The 15,681-nt window shown below is 43.3% G+C and overlaps 1 long non-coding RNA gene across 1 annotated transcript; it reads left to right on the top strand.

The window, feature by feature from the left end:
• The first annotated feature begins 1,744 nt into the window (after positions 1 to 1,744).
• LOC115462419 lies at positions 1,745 to 14,359 on the top strand. The gene is made up of 3 exons (XR_003940840.1): positions 1,745 to 1,824; positions 3,451 to 3,455; positions 14,345 to 14,359. It is a non-coding gene; the product is annotated as an uncharacterized LOC115462419 (long non-coding RNA).
• The last annotated feature ends 1,322 nt before the right edge of the window (positions 14,360 to 15,681 follow it).

Here is a 15,681-nt window from a genome sequence, read left to right as displayed (position 1 = left end):
AAGTTAACTGGTAGGTGGCCATTCCTGGCTGGTTAACTCACTTTGAATATCAACCAGATTGTCTGCAGACTTTTTCGGCTAGGTATCAGTATTTACAGTGATGTCCTTTGTTCTTAATAACTGTCTGTATGTATTCTGGCATTGTCTTCTGAGTCCACACAGCTTTGATCCAGGGTACAAGGTCTGCTTCAGATGTTGGATTGTGTATGGCTGCTTTCTGCTTCATCATGGTCCACACATTTTCAGTAATCTTCAAATTTAGACTGTTGCCTGGCCAAGTTTCTACCAGCTGTATCTGTTCATGAAGCAGCTATGCCTTGACAGTTTTTGTTCCATATAAGCTGACTATATTTTCCACAGCACTTCAGAAAACGGCGGGGGCCATATAGTTCATTCTACAAACATCAAAAATATGTCCAGCGCCTAAACAGCTAATAGGACACTACTCATTCAGGACACTTTTTTTCTTTTTTTCTTATTCTCTGTTTCCCATTTATTTTTGTGAATGGTTCTCATAATCTTAACCAAAAAGGACCTCAGTAGCTCAATGTGAATTACAGCAACATTTCATTAATTGGGAGGCCCGACTACTCCCCATTCTTAATGTGCCATTGGTTCCTCATCGGTTCACTCAACATTCACCCTTAGCATTAAATCTCATTCTATGTAGTACTTTATTATCACTTAACTTAGCGATGGCTTGATATCGATTGCTTCTTTATAAATGTTCACTCAGAATCCTTAACTGTAATGAACGACCGGCATGCATGTTTACAGTTGCTGCGTCAAGGTCGGTTCAACTCTAAATAAAAAAAAACATCCATTAATTCAAGTGTACTAACATATCATCTTATTTAAGTACCTTAACATAACCTGCCACAAGACTAGAACTTACTAGTGGTACGCCGTCATCATTTCTTCCTTCTTAACATGGCGTCCACATAGCCACGTATTTAACTAGTCCTGCTTACGATTCCCACCACTCAGAATAGTTCCCTGTTTAAGCCTGTTACTTCCTTCAAATAACCCCACGTCATAGCAATGAGCTCCATTCCAATTGATGATTAAGACCACGAGGGGCTACCGTATCTAAATGAAATATCCAGCTTCGCTCTCTAAAATTTAAGATCTTCGGGTTATCACCACCCTCCTGTCCCCGAACAACTCTACCTATGACTCTCCAGCGAATGCCCGAAACCTTGTGGGCTTTAACCAATGTTGTACTAAAGGTGCGAGTAATGTCCTCGTGTGTATGCGTGACTTATGCTCTAATAGTTGCTGTTTTATTGGGCGAGATGAAAAGCCCACATAAATTAGATCACATGGGCACACAATGGCATATACCACATTTTCAGTGTCACATGAGGAGTTTGTATGCACTAGTATAGTCCGTTGTTTATTAGGGACGCTCAAACGTAATCCTGTTATTGCTGTCCTGTCACTTGATCTAAAGTATTATAGTCCAAAACGTTTATAAGACAGGATCTCACCTATAGTCTTCCCCCGGTGGTAAGCCACTATGGGGTGCTCATGGAAGCAGGCATGGAGTGATAGAATGTCCCAATATTTATATATCAGTGATGATACAAATATGGCTGCTCTATTATAAGGAAGCACTGCCACTAACCTGTCTTCTGCAGATTTTGAGTTGTATTTCTATTGACAAATTTTGCTCTCCGATACTAATACTATTACTTTAGCTGTCCTTGAGGCTGAAGACGGCTTAAGGGGATTGTCCTTGAGACAGCTCGTATATGGGCGAAACATGCGTGTCAAACGTTTTAACCCCCAAGTCTGACATATCTAAAAAAGGTGAGTATTTAAGTATTGAGTTAAGAATTTCAAAAATTAAATATAAAGATATTTTGATATATGGTAATCGGGTGAGCCAATGAAGAGGTGGGTGCTGGATACATTGCTTCTCTCTTGTATTAGCAATGAGCACCGCTGAGGTCACCATTAAAACAGATGAACAATATAAATGTTGAAGAATTGTGGTAGTGTATAAGTTGATGAACTAGGAACCAGCTTTATATATTGGTGTTCTAACTGTGGTTCCAGAGAAATATATACTTACAATCTTTGCCACTGTGACTGGTATTTTATGTTGTGAATTAGCATAAAGTTTAGCAGTTTCTCCTTTAAAACATTCAAATAAACAGTTCCGTTGATTATGGTATTCTTCGACATAATCCACAGCCCTGCTCAACCAGATCCTGATACTGCACCCCGAACCATATCCTTTGGTGCTTGTTTCACTGTGGATATAACATACCTCAAGTTGTCTCTGATTTCAAGGTCTCCTTACATGTGTACAGAAGCTGTAGAACTGAGTGAAAGTGCTTTCATTTGAAAACATAATTCACTCCCATTGATTAGCTGTCCACTACTTATACTTTTGACAAAAAGTGAGCCAATTTTTGATATTTTTTGGCAGACAGTTCAGTTTTTGAGCAGGCTGAGAAGATCGAAGTCTAGCATCAAATAATCTCCTGTGTATTGTCCTGTTTCTTGGCTTCTTCAGTTGACTACTTACAGTTCTGGCTCTAATAACACTTGATGATGCTCTTGGGGAATATTTAGTTTCTTTTATGTTTGCATTGTCCATTTATACATCCATAGCTCTTGGTCGACCTGAGCATCCCCAAGTCTGAAAACTATTCAGCTCTTCATTTCATCTGACCATTGCTATCACAGTTGAATGAGCAACTTCAACTTCTTTGCAATTGCTCTTATTGGTATTTTTTCTTTGTATAGAATTATGATCTGAGCATGTTTCTCCAGGGTAGGCTCTTTCCCATGTACCATGCTGGTATAAGTAAATGAAACACAATAAAAAAAAGTGTAATCAGCCACATATGGAATCACAAGGTGGAACCAAACTGCAGAGGAAACACTGTTTATTCAAGGACCCGGCACAGCCCATGTTTCGGCGAATGTCTGCATCAGGGATCTGTCACCATAAAAACATACACAGACATTAAAAACAAAAACTGAATATAATACCAGAGACTTGATTTAAAAATGTGGGATGAACGATGCAACGCAATCCTCAACAAAATAGCGCCCATACGTACAAAATCAGCACAAAAACGCAATATAATACTCTGGTTTAACGAAGAACTAAAATTTCTAAAAATGCAAACTAAGAAAATTAGAACGAAACTGGAAAAAAACAAAAACGAACAATCACTAAAGGCCTGGAAAGAAAGTCAAACAAAATACAAATATAAACTAAGACAATCCAAAAGAAACTTCTACAGAGAACGAATAAGCACAGATTACAAAGACACAAAGAAATTATACAAACTAATAAACAACTTACTTAACACCAAAACTGTAAGTACACCGAATGCAAACTTCCCACATACAGACAATCTGGCCAGTTTAGAGGGCAAGAGAAGCCCTGATGCTGCTAGGATGGTCCGAGGTATTTATGAGTCAGTACAGATATGGTCCAGACCACTTTTCACATTGTTGGGACCCATTTTGGTTCCTGGGGCATGTGGAGACTGGAGGCAGCAAAAATGCAGCAGGCACGACCAAGCACACTGCCTCAATGAGGGGGAATGCAGGCAAGGTCTGCAGGAAAGTGGCCGGCTTCGGGCCTGGCCTCCTGGAGCTACTGCACATGTGCGGTGGTTAGCGCATACCAGATAGCACATGTCGGTGCTCTAGTAGGCCTCAGTGAAGCTGTGGCCTAAATTTTAAAGCATACCCAGCGGCCTGCTGCAACAGGTCGTGGGCAGGTGCCAATACCGAATGAAGTCGGTCTGGATGTAGACCGATGGTGGGGGCACCCTGATGAAGTTCTACATATCAAGGTAAGAGGTCTTTTGACCTCGGGCTTATTTTATTTAATTTTATTTGGGCCATTTTTTGTGGTAAATTTCTGGGGCTGCGAGGAATTGTTTTTACAATTTTCTTTTTTTCTTTTTATGGTTGGGGAGTCCTGAGGTCCTCTTCATGTAGGCTCAGTTGCTTAAGATTTGTAAAAATTATTTTTAATGGTTATTTTAGCAAGTTGTGGTGTGGAGGGTCTAGCTCTGCTTAGGACGTGGATTTTTGAAATCCGACAATTGCGCCCACAAGTGTAAAATTAAGTTAACCCTTATTGAAATTTTGAAAAAAAATTATTTGGATTTTAGGGTTAATTTTTGCTGAAATTGTGTAGTATAGTAACAGAAAGTGTTTTTTAAATTTTACAACATTGACTGAATTGTGCTAGACATGACATGGGTGTCTGTGTGATTTTTATTGAAATTTTGTGTAATGTTGACTATGTTTTAGAAGGAAAGTATTTTTCCCATTGAAATCAATGGAAAAATGGGTTTAAAGATGGCGATTCCCACTATGTTCCAGAAGTTAAAAAAAAATCAAACATTCCACGCACTTGTGTCTGATTGGCTCAGGAGGGTCACGTGATCCCAAATGAAACTCCATCACCTGGGCAACAGCAATTTAAATGTTGCCAGTGGAGCTCTGGACTTCGGAGTGGGTGAAAGTGTGTATAAGCAGCTCTGTGATGTGAAAGAGATTTAGAAGTGCTGCAAGTGCTAAAGTGTGAAAATGTTTATTTAAAGTGCTGAAAGACTTTGATTGACTGAATAGGCTAAGCTGGTGTCAGCTCCTTTCAATAGAGCTGTTAGCTGATTTTTAGCTGGCTTTAAATTATTGGAGGCTCTGCTTTAAACTGGCAACACACTAGTGTGATAGACTTGGAGAAAAGTCACTGGTGCAGGAAGGAGGTTTGATTGAAGTGAGTAGTGTGCTCTTGGTCAGGGTGGATCTCCTGCCTTAGACAGCCTTTTCCCAGAGTGATGATCTGATTGAATTGCTGCTGAGAGATATTTGTTGAAGTCATTAGAAGTGCAGGAAAGTGGTTTGCCTGAAGTGAGAATTAAGGAATCAATGAGCGCTTGTGCTGGAGGTGTGGACCAAGTTTCCAGAACAGCTGGAATCCCATAGAATAGGGACATTGTAAGGAATAGGAAGCCTAGTTGGGAAAATAATTAAACTTTACTTTTAATTAATTAGTAGCCCACAGTACCTCATACCCAGAAAGTTCAAGCCTACTGCTAGGTGAGGAATTAAGATTTTTCCTCCTGAGTTCTGTATAAAGACAGGTGCCAAGTCTCCAGGGAACAGCATGCTCCCAAGCAAGCAAGACCAAAGCCCAGTCAAGAGAAAGCTCCAGATAAGTGATGATTGCACTCATACGTTAAAGAAGAACAAAACACCAAGAGAGGAGTATAAACACTTATCTGGGGAAGGGTCTGTAGTCCTGGTATGTCTGAAAGATATAATAGGTCCACAAAGGATCAGTCCTTTAAGAGAAAATTAGGGTAATAAAAAAGTAAAAGACAAAAGCTAAAGGGTTAATTTAAAAAGGGAATATTTATCTGACAAATATTCCAGGTTATGTCTGTTCTTGTTGAATTTACTTGAGTCTAATTCTGGTATACACACTTCAAAGGAGAAGATTAATTGAAACTGTTGAAACAAAAAGTTAAGTTAATATTATATCAATTGTAATGCAAATTATTTTACACTTTACCACCACAGCACTTTGCATTTGGTTGTGCACTTTAAACAGTTTCCGGCACTTTACTTGGTTTTAATACAGCAGTGTGTTTTTAACATCTGTTTTTAACATTTTAAAATTGTCCTATTTATTGAAATTTTGTGCAATAAAATATTCAAACATCCACACTATTGTCTCTTCCAACAGTGACCAATCCAGGTCACAAGTGCCTGGCAGAAACCCAAATAGTAGCTACTTTCCATGCTATTGATCCTGCATCTGAATAGCTGACTGCAGACTTTTCATCCTAGAACTGGTCCAAACCTTTTTTAAACCCAAATACGCTAACCATTGTTACCACATCCTACAGTAACGAGTTCCAGAGCTTAACGATTCTTTGAGTTCCAAAATATTTCCTCCTATTTGTTTTAAAAGTATTTCCATGTAATTTCATTGAATGTCCCCTGGTCTTTGTACTTTTAGTGACAAATCAAATCACTTTTTTGTTCTACATCACTCAGGATTTTGTAGACCTCAACCTTCAATCATCTCCCACCCAACCCCCGCTTAGCCATCTCTTTTCGAAGCTGAAGAACCCTAACCTCTTTAGACTTTCCTCATATGAGAGGAGTTAGGGGGCGTGGAGATGCGTCATAGCCGCTGCCGTCATGGTCAGTTTCTGTAGAAATGAAGCTTCAGCACTCTGCAGTTTCGATTTTTGGGAAAAGGCGGGGTAAACAGGATCATGGCACAGGAAGTATCTTTGATTTTGGCTGGGGAAACATTACTTCCAGTACCGCATGTTGCCTTTTGGCCTCGTGTCGACTCCCAGGGTTTTCATCAAGTGAAAAGCACATTGAAGGACAGTGCTCAGGAGTCTGCTGAGGACTATTCGGGTGTTAGAGCTACAAAGATCAATATTGTTTTTTTATTATTTGCAAGAAGTCTTTATTGTCAGTGAACTTGAACAAAGTTTACATAATACAAGCAACAGGCCAGCACTTCTGCTTTACATATACAAGAAGTCTAATAGTGCTGCCTATATTGTAACGAGTAACAGTATCAACTGGCCTACAAGTACATTACCAAACTTCAGTAATTTTTTTAGAGTGTTTTTTATATTTTTAACATAATATAATAATGCCCTGTCCAGTCCCTACCCCCCTCCCACCCCCCACTTTCTCCCAAAAGACACGGCTAGCTATGGCCATGCAGAACACTCTCTAAGCATATAGACCTTTAGTTACAGAGCGTCAGGAGGAATATATTGCCATAGCGATTGCCAAATACCCAACTGGTGCTTGCGCTCGGCAATCAATCTCTCCATCTCTCTCACATACCTCAGTTTGTATAGCCATTTTGTTATTGGGGGCACTCCCTCTCTCCGCCAATGGGATGCCACTACCACCCTGGCAGTGCCCGCCACCTGGTCAACCAAAGACTGCTGGGCAAGCGAGAGACCAGCAATTCTTGCCGAAAACAGGAACACCAAGGGACTCAGTGGCACCCTACACCCCAACCATTTCTGCAGCCGAAAGTGAACCGCCCTCCAATAGGCTTTTATTTTTTTACAGTTCCACCACACATGACCCATTGTACCCTTTTGACCACAGCGTCGCCAGCACCCATCCGACGTGTCTGGAAAGATCCTCTGCAACCGGGCCGGTGTGAGGTACCATCTATACAGAACCTTCACTGCATTCTCCTGCATAGGGACATGAGTCGATAGCCTCACTACTTTTCTCTCAATTCTCTCCCACTCAGACTCCTCCAGATGTATGGCTAGTTCCCTCTCCCAACCTCTTCTGTGCATTCCCTTATAAGATGAATGGTAACTTATGTTTTGATACAAGTAACCAATCAGGCCACGGGAGGACGCAAGTTTCTCACATATCTCTTCCAGCCCAAGTTTCTTTCGCGACATCACCTCTCGCACCGCTTTAGTTTGCAAGAAGTGGGCAACTTGGCAATAGGCGAATTCATCTCCCTCTACCTCAGGGTATTTGTCCTTTAAGGCCTTAAAAGACAACACCGAGTCATCTTCAAACATCTGTCCCCAGGTCCGCACCCCGGCTCTGTGCCATTTTGTGAATGTCCCCTTTATAGTGCCGGGTAAGAATAATGGGTTACAGTGGTGGAAATAAGTATTTGATCCCTTGCTGATTTTGTAAGTTTGCCCACTGACAAAGACATGAGCAGCCCATAATTGAAGGGTAGGTTATTGGTAACAGTGAGAGATAGCACATCACAAATTAAATCCGGAAAATCACATTGTGGAAAGTATATGAATTTATTTGCATTCTGCAGAGGGAAATAAGTATTTAATCCCTCTGGCAAACAAGACCTAATACTTGGTGGCAAAACCCTTGTTGGCAAGCACAGCGGTCAGACGTCTTCTGTAGTTGATGATGAGGTTTGCACACATGTCAGGAGGAATTTTGGTCCACTCCTCTTTGCAGATCATCTCTAAATCATTAAGAGTTCTGGGCTGTCGCTTGGCAACTCGCAGCTTCAGCTCCCTCCATAAGTTTTCAATGGGATTAAGGTCTGGTGACTGGCTAGGCCACTCCATGACCCTAATGTGCTTCTTCCTGAGCCACTCCTTTGTTGCCTTGGCTGTATGTTTTGGGTCATTGTCGTGCTGGAAGACCCAGCCACGACCCATTTTTAAGGCCCTGGCGGAGGGAAGGAAGTTGTCACTCAGAATTGTACGGTACATGGCCCCATCCATTCTCCCATTGATGCGGTGAAGTAGTCCTGTGCCCTTAGCAGAGAAACACCCCCAAAACATAACATTTCCACCTCCATGCTTGACAGTGGGGACGGTGTTCTTTGGGTCATAGGCAGCATTTCTCTTCCTCCAAACACGGCGAGTTGAGTTCATGCCAAAGAGCTCAATTTTTGTCTCATCTGACCACAGCACCTTCTCCCAATCACTCTCGGCATCATCCAGGTGTTCACTGGCAAACTTCAGACGGGCCGTCACATGTGCCTTCCGGAGCAGGGGGACCTTGCGGGCACTGCAGGATTGCAATCCGTTATGTCGTAATGTGTTACCAATGGTTTTCGTGGTGACAGTGGTCCCAGCTGCCTTGAGATCATTGACAAGTTCCCCCCTTGTAGTTGTAGGCTGATTTCTAACCTTCCTCATGATCAAGGATACCCCACGAGGTGAGATTTTGCGTGGAGCCCCAGATCTTTGTCGATTGACAGTCATTTTGTACTTCTTCCATTTTCTTACTATGGCACCAACAGTTGTCTCCTTCTCGCCCAGCGTCTTACTGATGGTTTTGTAGCCCATTCCAGCCTTGTGCAGGTGTATGATCTTGTCCCTGACATCCTTAGACAGCTCCTTGCTCTTGGCCATTTTGTAGAGGTTAGAGTCTGACTGATTCACTGAGTCTGTGGACAGGTGTCTTTCATACAGGTGACCATTGCCGACAGCTGTCTGTCATGCAGGTAACGAGTTGATTTGGAGCATCTACCTGGTCTGTAGGGGCCAGATCTCTTACTGGTTGGTGGGGGATCAAATACTTATTTCCCTCTGCAGAATGCAAATAAATTCATATACTTTCCACAATGTGATTTTCCGGATTTAATTTGTGATGTGCTATCTCTCACTGTTACCAATAACCTACCCTTCAATTATGGGCTGCTCATGTCTTTGTCAGTGGGCAAACTTACAAAATCAGCAAGGGATCAAATACTTATTTCCACCACTGTATATGCTATTGGTGTATTCTGGGTCAGGATGCATTGTTTCTTGGGAAACATTCTGTCCCAATAGTGTAGTGTTACCTCCACTGATGAGCAAGTTCCCTCTCCCATACTTCTAAATGTCTTAGGTAGCCACATTAATGCGCTCAACGGTGTGTCTCCCAGTGAGTATTGTTCTATTTGTACCCATTGTCTATCTGGGTATTCTTGATGCCATTCAAGTGCTGCCTTCCCCTGTGCCGCTCTGTAGTACCAAGCGAGATTGGGTACCCCCAGCCCTCCTCTTTTCCTATCCCTATATAGCAGTGATCTCGCTAGTCTTGGACGCTTTCCTGCCCAGACGAACCGCACAAGTGTGTCTTGTAAGGATGTTATAAATCGTCTGGGCATCATCACAGGCAGCACCTGGAAAAGATATAGCAGCCTAGGTAGAATATTCATTTTAAGAATAGCTATTCTCCCAAACCATGAAAATTGCATGTCTCCCCAGCGCTCTAAATCAGCCCTAATAATTTTGCCTAGCCCCTTATAATTTGCGTTAAACAACTCAGAGAATGTCCTAGTCAGATTCACCCCCAGGTATCTAAGTTGTTTATGAGCCCATCGAAAAGGGGAAGAGATCTTTAAAGAATCCACCACCTCCTCTGGAAGGGTTACATTTAGGGCTTCGGATTTAGCCATGTTGACTTTAAAGCCAGACACAGCTGAGTATTCATCTATCAATCGCTCTAAATGCGGGAATGTGGTTAGTGGGCGAGTAACAAACAGTAGGACATCGTCCGCAAAAAGGGCCAATTTATGGATTCTGTCTGCCACTCTAACTCCTGAGATATTGGGGTCCAGGCGCAACCGAGCCGCAAAGGGCTCCATCACCATAGCGAACAGCAAAGGTGAAAGAGGGCAGCCCTGTCTAGTTCCTCTGTAAAGCGTAAATAAGTCTGAATTGCTTCCGTTGACCCGGACACATGCCCTTGGGGTATTATAGAAAGCCTGGATCCATCTCCTAAACTGTAATCCAAACCCCATCGTCTCAAGGACTCTATGCATAAAGGGCCAGTGAACCCGGTCAAAGGCTTTTTCTGCGTCCAAACTTAGAAGACATAATGGTTTCTGGGTTCTTTTTGCCAAGTACATAAGGTCAACCGCTCTTCTGATATTATCCATTGCTTTCCGGTATGAGACAAAGCCCACCTGATCTGGATGGATGAGCACTGGTAGAACTGGCACCACTCAATTAGCTAACACCTTAGCCAAGATTTTTACATCAGCATTTAACACTGATATAGGTCTATAAGATCCACATTCCATATGATCTTTTCCAGGCTTGGGTATTACTGCTATCCAAGCCTCCATCATTGACAGGGGCAAGGATCCGCCCTTTCCCACTTGATTAAACAAGTCAGCCAAGAGAGGGGCTAACTCGGATGCGAATTGCTTATAGAACTCATTAGGCAGTCCATCCAGACCAGGCGACTTGCTCGATGGTAGACTTCTAATAGCCTCTTGAATTTCCTTAGGGGTGACCGGCTCATCTAACAGTCGCTGCTGCTGATGATTCAAGGAGGACAACTCGCTGTCCTGTACATAGTGGTCTACTAATTCCATAGATGGATTGAGTTCCCTAGCATATAAGGCCTGGTAGAATTCCCCAAATCTCCTACGTATGTCCTCAGATTTATCAAGATCTTTCCCAGCCCTGTCCCTAATCTTTAAGATAGTTTTGTCTACTTTTTGCCTACGCATCTTTATAGCTAGAAGACGCCCTGCTTTGTTGGCGAACTCGTATGAGCCCAACCTGCTCTTTGCATATAACATGCTAAGTTGCTCAGAGTAGATAGAATCGAGTATTAATCTTTGATCACTTAGTTCTTTCAGGGTCTGCGAGGACCCAGTTGCCTTATACTGCGCTTCCAGCAAACGAATGTTCTCCATACAGCTTGCTATCTGTGCCTTACGGGCTTTTGCTTTCTTACTGGCCAGTTGCAAAAAATATCCACGAGAAACTGCCTTCATAGTATCCCAGATTGTGCTGAGTGAAGGTCCAGAATTCAAATTAAACTCAAAGTATTCTTTCAACATTTTTTTATATCCCACCACAGCTGCCTCATCTTGCAGAATATTAACGTTTAGTGCCCATCTTTTGTCCTTGCTCTCGGTTCTAATATGGGGTAAAGTTACCCAAATCGGGGCATGGTCTGACAAAGTCATGCTACCTATTCCTGCTTCCGGGCCTCTTTCCGCTAAGGCAACATCGACTAGGATATAATCTATGCGGGAATAGGATTGGTGCACTGGGGAATAGAACGTATAGTCTCGCACCCTCTGATTATGAACCCTCCACAGGTCTACCGTGCCCAAAGATTGAGTTAAAGATCTCAGCGCTTGCGCATCCCTCTGTCCCTCCGTTCTAGAGGCTCCAGAGCGATCCATGCCTGGGTTCATCACTGTATTAAAGTCTCCTCCTATAATTAAGGAGCCCTGTGCAAAGGAGGTCAATGAATTTTTAACTTTCTCAATAAAACCTGCTTGTCCCTCGTTTGGGGCATAGATAGAGGCGATAGTGAGGTCCACCTGGTCAATTTTAACATGCAAAAAAATATAGCGTCCACCCGGGTCCCTCTTGATCCTAAGCACCTGCGCCCCCACTGTGGAATGTATCAAAACTGCCACACCTCCCCTTCTGGGCCCTGCCGCAGAGGCGAAATACGCCACCGGGTAGTCCGAGCAGGAGAGAAATCTTTCGTGCCTTCCCCTCAAGTGTGTTTCTTGAAGGAGAGCCACATGTGGTCTAAGCTGTCCCAGTTCTTTATAAAACTTCTGCCGTTTCTGAGGCATGTTAAGGCCTTTTACATTATAAGATAAGATTTTTAAACCTGTACCCTTCATTAAATGGAGTATCGTTCTTAAGGAGCTTTATCCCTCCAAGACCACTCTGTATAGTGTCGTAGATTGTGTAATCTTAATTGCCAGCCACGTCCTTCCCTACCCCCTTTATCCCTCTCTCCCCTAGCCACTTCCCCCCCTATCCCGTCCTTTTTCACCACTTGAAAGACCATGACCTCCAAGTGGGATTTGAGGAAGTTCCCCACCCTTCACACAGTCCCAACCCCACATCCGTCCCCCCAACCCTGCCTTATCGAATCAAACAACTAACTCTCCCGTTCCATCCTTCAGCTAATTCCTTTTACCCTCCACCATTACCAGTACAGCCATCCATGAACTTAACACATTTTTTTTTTTTTTATACCTATGTGCAGAATCCTCACCCGCATTCATAATATACAGTACAAAATAGGTACCTCTGCCAGGCCAGAGTAGTGTATTTTCCTTACACCATGTCCCTGGTGACCTGGGCTTATGGAGTCAGTCCAACCTACTCAGTCCATCTCAGCGCTTCTGAGTGCCACGCTTTGTCGACTCTGGAATTCTTTGCCACCGTTGGAGCTTCGCTCGGGTGGTAGGCGCTACTGCCCCAGGTGGAGACTTTACAGAAACCAGTTCCGCAGCATATAGGGCCTCCCAAGCCTCCTGTAGAGTTTGTACCTTCTGTTTGTTACCCTTCAGGGTAAAAAGGAGAGCGAAGGGGAATCCCCATCTATAAGGTATTTTATGTTTGTTCAAGGCCTCCAGCACTGGTCTCATCTGTCTTCTTAATTGCAATGTGTATTGCGATAAATCCTGGTAAACCTGAATGCGGGTCCCTCCATATTCCAAGCGCTCAGTCGTTCTAGCGGCCGCCAGAATTTTTTCCTTAATTTCGTATTTGTGGAAACGCACTATTATATCGCGGGTCTGCTGTTCTTTACGCGCCCCCAGCACTCTGTGGGCTCTATCCAACTCACATCGCATCTCACCCGCTTCAGGGCCCAGCAGAGTTAAGCACAACGTTTGCACTATTTCAACCACGTTCTCTGTGTCACCGCCCTCAGGCACACCACGGAAGCGGAGATTGTTCCTCCGGCCCCTGTTCTCGAGATCATCCATCTTATATTCCAAGTGTGCATGCTTGTGTTCCATTTCCTGGAGAAGTTCAGCATGTTTGCTCAGGGACTCAGCGTGTTCGTCAAGTTTCAGCTCAGCTTCTTCCACTCTACCGCCTAACTCACGGAGGTCAGCGCTTAAGGTATCCATCCGCTCTAAGATTTCATCTTTGGACTGCTTAATTTCAGTCTGAATATTAGATAGAAATTTTCTGAGTTCGCTGGAGATGCCTTTTTTCAAGGGAGGTGCTCGCGCTTCTGACATAGACAAAGCGGAGTCCGAGTCCGAAAGGGAAGCACGCCCTGGAGACTCGTGGCGTTTAGCGGCCTTAGGCGCCACACTTTTCTCCGCTCCGCCCGCATCTTTTTTCCGGCTTGAAACTGTTTTGCTCATGGCTGTAGTTGTTTAGTGGCAGGATCCGCTCATCCAAACCCCGTTTATCGGTTGTTGATTCGCGATTTTACCCCAAAAATCGGTGTTGGGTATGGGAGCAGCAGAGCTAGACCACCATGCTATACGGTGACGTCACTTCCTCCATCCAAAGATCAATATTGTTAAGAAACATTATAATATTCTTGGTCTTATTTACCATCCCTTTCCTAATAATTCCTAGCATCCTTATACGGTCTGTGCCAGAACCGGTGGTGGAGGCGGGGCTGGTGGTTGGGAGGTGGGGATAGTGCTGGGCAGATTTATACGGTCTGTCCCCTGAAAAGGACAGGTACAAATCAAGGTAAGGTATACACAAAAAGTAGCACATATGAGTTTATCTTGTTGGGCAGACTGGATGGACCGTGCAGGTCTTTTTCTGCCGTCATCTACTATACTATATCCTGTTTGCTTTTTTGGCCACTGCCACACACTGGGAAGAGGATTTCAGTATATTGTCTATAATGACACCTAGATCTTTTTCTTGGGTGCTGACGTAGGCAGGTAACTATGATTGGGATTATTCTTCCCAATGTGCATCACTTTGCATTTGTCCACATTAAATTTCAGCTGCCATTTAGATGCCCAGTCTTCCAGTTTCCTAATTTTTCTGTCTGTATGTGTTTTGACTACTTTGAATAGATTTGTGCCATCTGCAAATTTAATTACCTCTCCTATCATTCCAATTTCCAGATCATTTATAAATATGTTAAAAAGCACTGTTCCCAGTACAGATCCCCACTTTTCACCCTCCTCCATTGAGAAAAATGGCCATTTAATCTTACCATCTGTTTTCTGTCCAATAACCAATTCCTAATCCACAGAAGGACATTGCCTCCTATCCTATGACACTCTAATTTTCTCAGGAGTCTGTTATGAGGAACTTTGTCAAAAGCCTTCTGAAAATCTAGATATACTACGTCAACCGGCTCATGCTTTCAAAGAAATATCTATTCACGCTTTAAGAAATGAAGCAAATTGGTGAGGCAAGACTTCCCTTGTCTGGACCCATGCTGACTTTGTCCCATTCAACGATGTTTGTCTATTTTTTCATAATTTTGGGCTCCTATTACCAGGGGTAAAAAGGGCCCTGTGGTGGCATTGGCACACAGGTTTGCCATGCACCAAGGCTGCCTTTTACTGCTGGGGTAAAAGGCTTTTTTTGTTAAAGGGGAAGGAAATAGCCACACCCTAAGCAAAGACAGTGGCATGCGGCCATTTCCTGGGGGAGCCCTTACTTTCTTCTAGCTAGGATGTGGTAAAGGCTCTGGCGATAACCAGGCAGCATGCTGCGCTGCCCGATTACCAGCTCTGCCTATTCCAGTTGCTAGAGATAGACTCCACAAACAGAGCCTACTCCAGATAGATTACTATGGTGGCTGGGGTGGAGGGGTTCAGGGTGCCAGTCACAGATTAGCCTTGTGGCTCCTCTCTTGGATTCAGACTGCATTCTTCATAGCAGCGACAGAGGGTCTCAATCCACTGCAAATATTATTCCTAGACTTGATCCTTGGGGTAGAACCCAAGCAATGAAGCCTATGGACCCCAGGTACAGAGTGGTTAAGGCCAGATTTCCAATTTAAGGCCCTGTTTACTAAGCCGCTTTATAGGCACGTTAGCATTTTTAACACGTGTTAACCATGTATGCATGTTAACTATGTACATGGCTATAATATCCCTATAGGCGCCTACACGGTTACTGCTCGCACTAATTGTAGGCACGTTAAAAACACTAATGTGCCTTAGTAAACGGGTCCTTTAATTTGAAAGAAGGCCAGCTTAAAGGCACAAATTGCAGTATAGTTATCACATAAGACCCCTGGGATTTTGCACAAATTAAAGGACATAAGGATAACTGAAAAAAAAAATCTTTGAATCTTTAAGTATATGCTAGTGAAGATATTGTGACTATATACAAATGGAACCTTACAAGTGCTTCACTATTCAAGATGATGCTGGTGGCAGGCTGTAAGTGTAATTGAATGTGGTCTATTCCTCATGTATTTCTTGTTATGGAGAGACAGGGTGGC

This window comes from Microcaecilia unicolor, chromosome 2 (assembly GCF_901765095.1).
Source record: "Microcaecilia unicolor chromosome 2, aMicUni1.1, whole genome shotgun sequence".
NCBI lineage: Eukaryota > Metazoa > Chordata > Amphibia > Gymnophiona > Siphonopidae > Microcaecilia > Microcaecilia unicolor.
The sequence above is the reverse complement of the archived record's forward strand: the minus strand, read 5'-3'. Positions and strand labels throughout refer to the sequence as shown.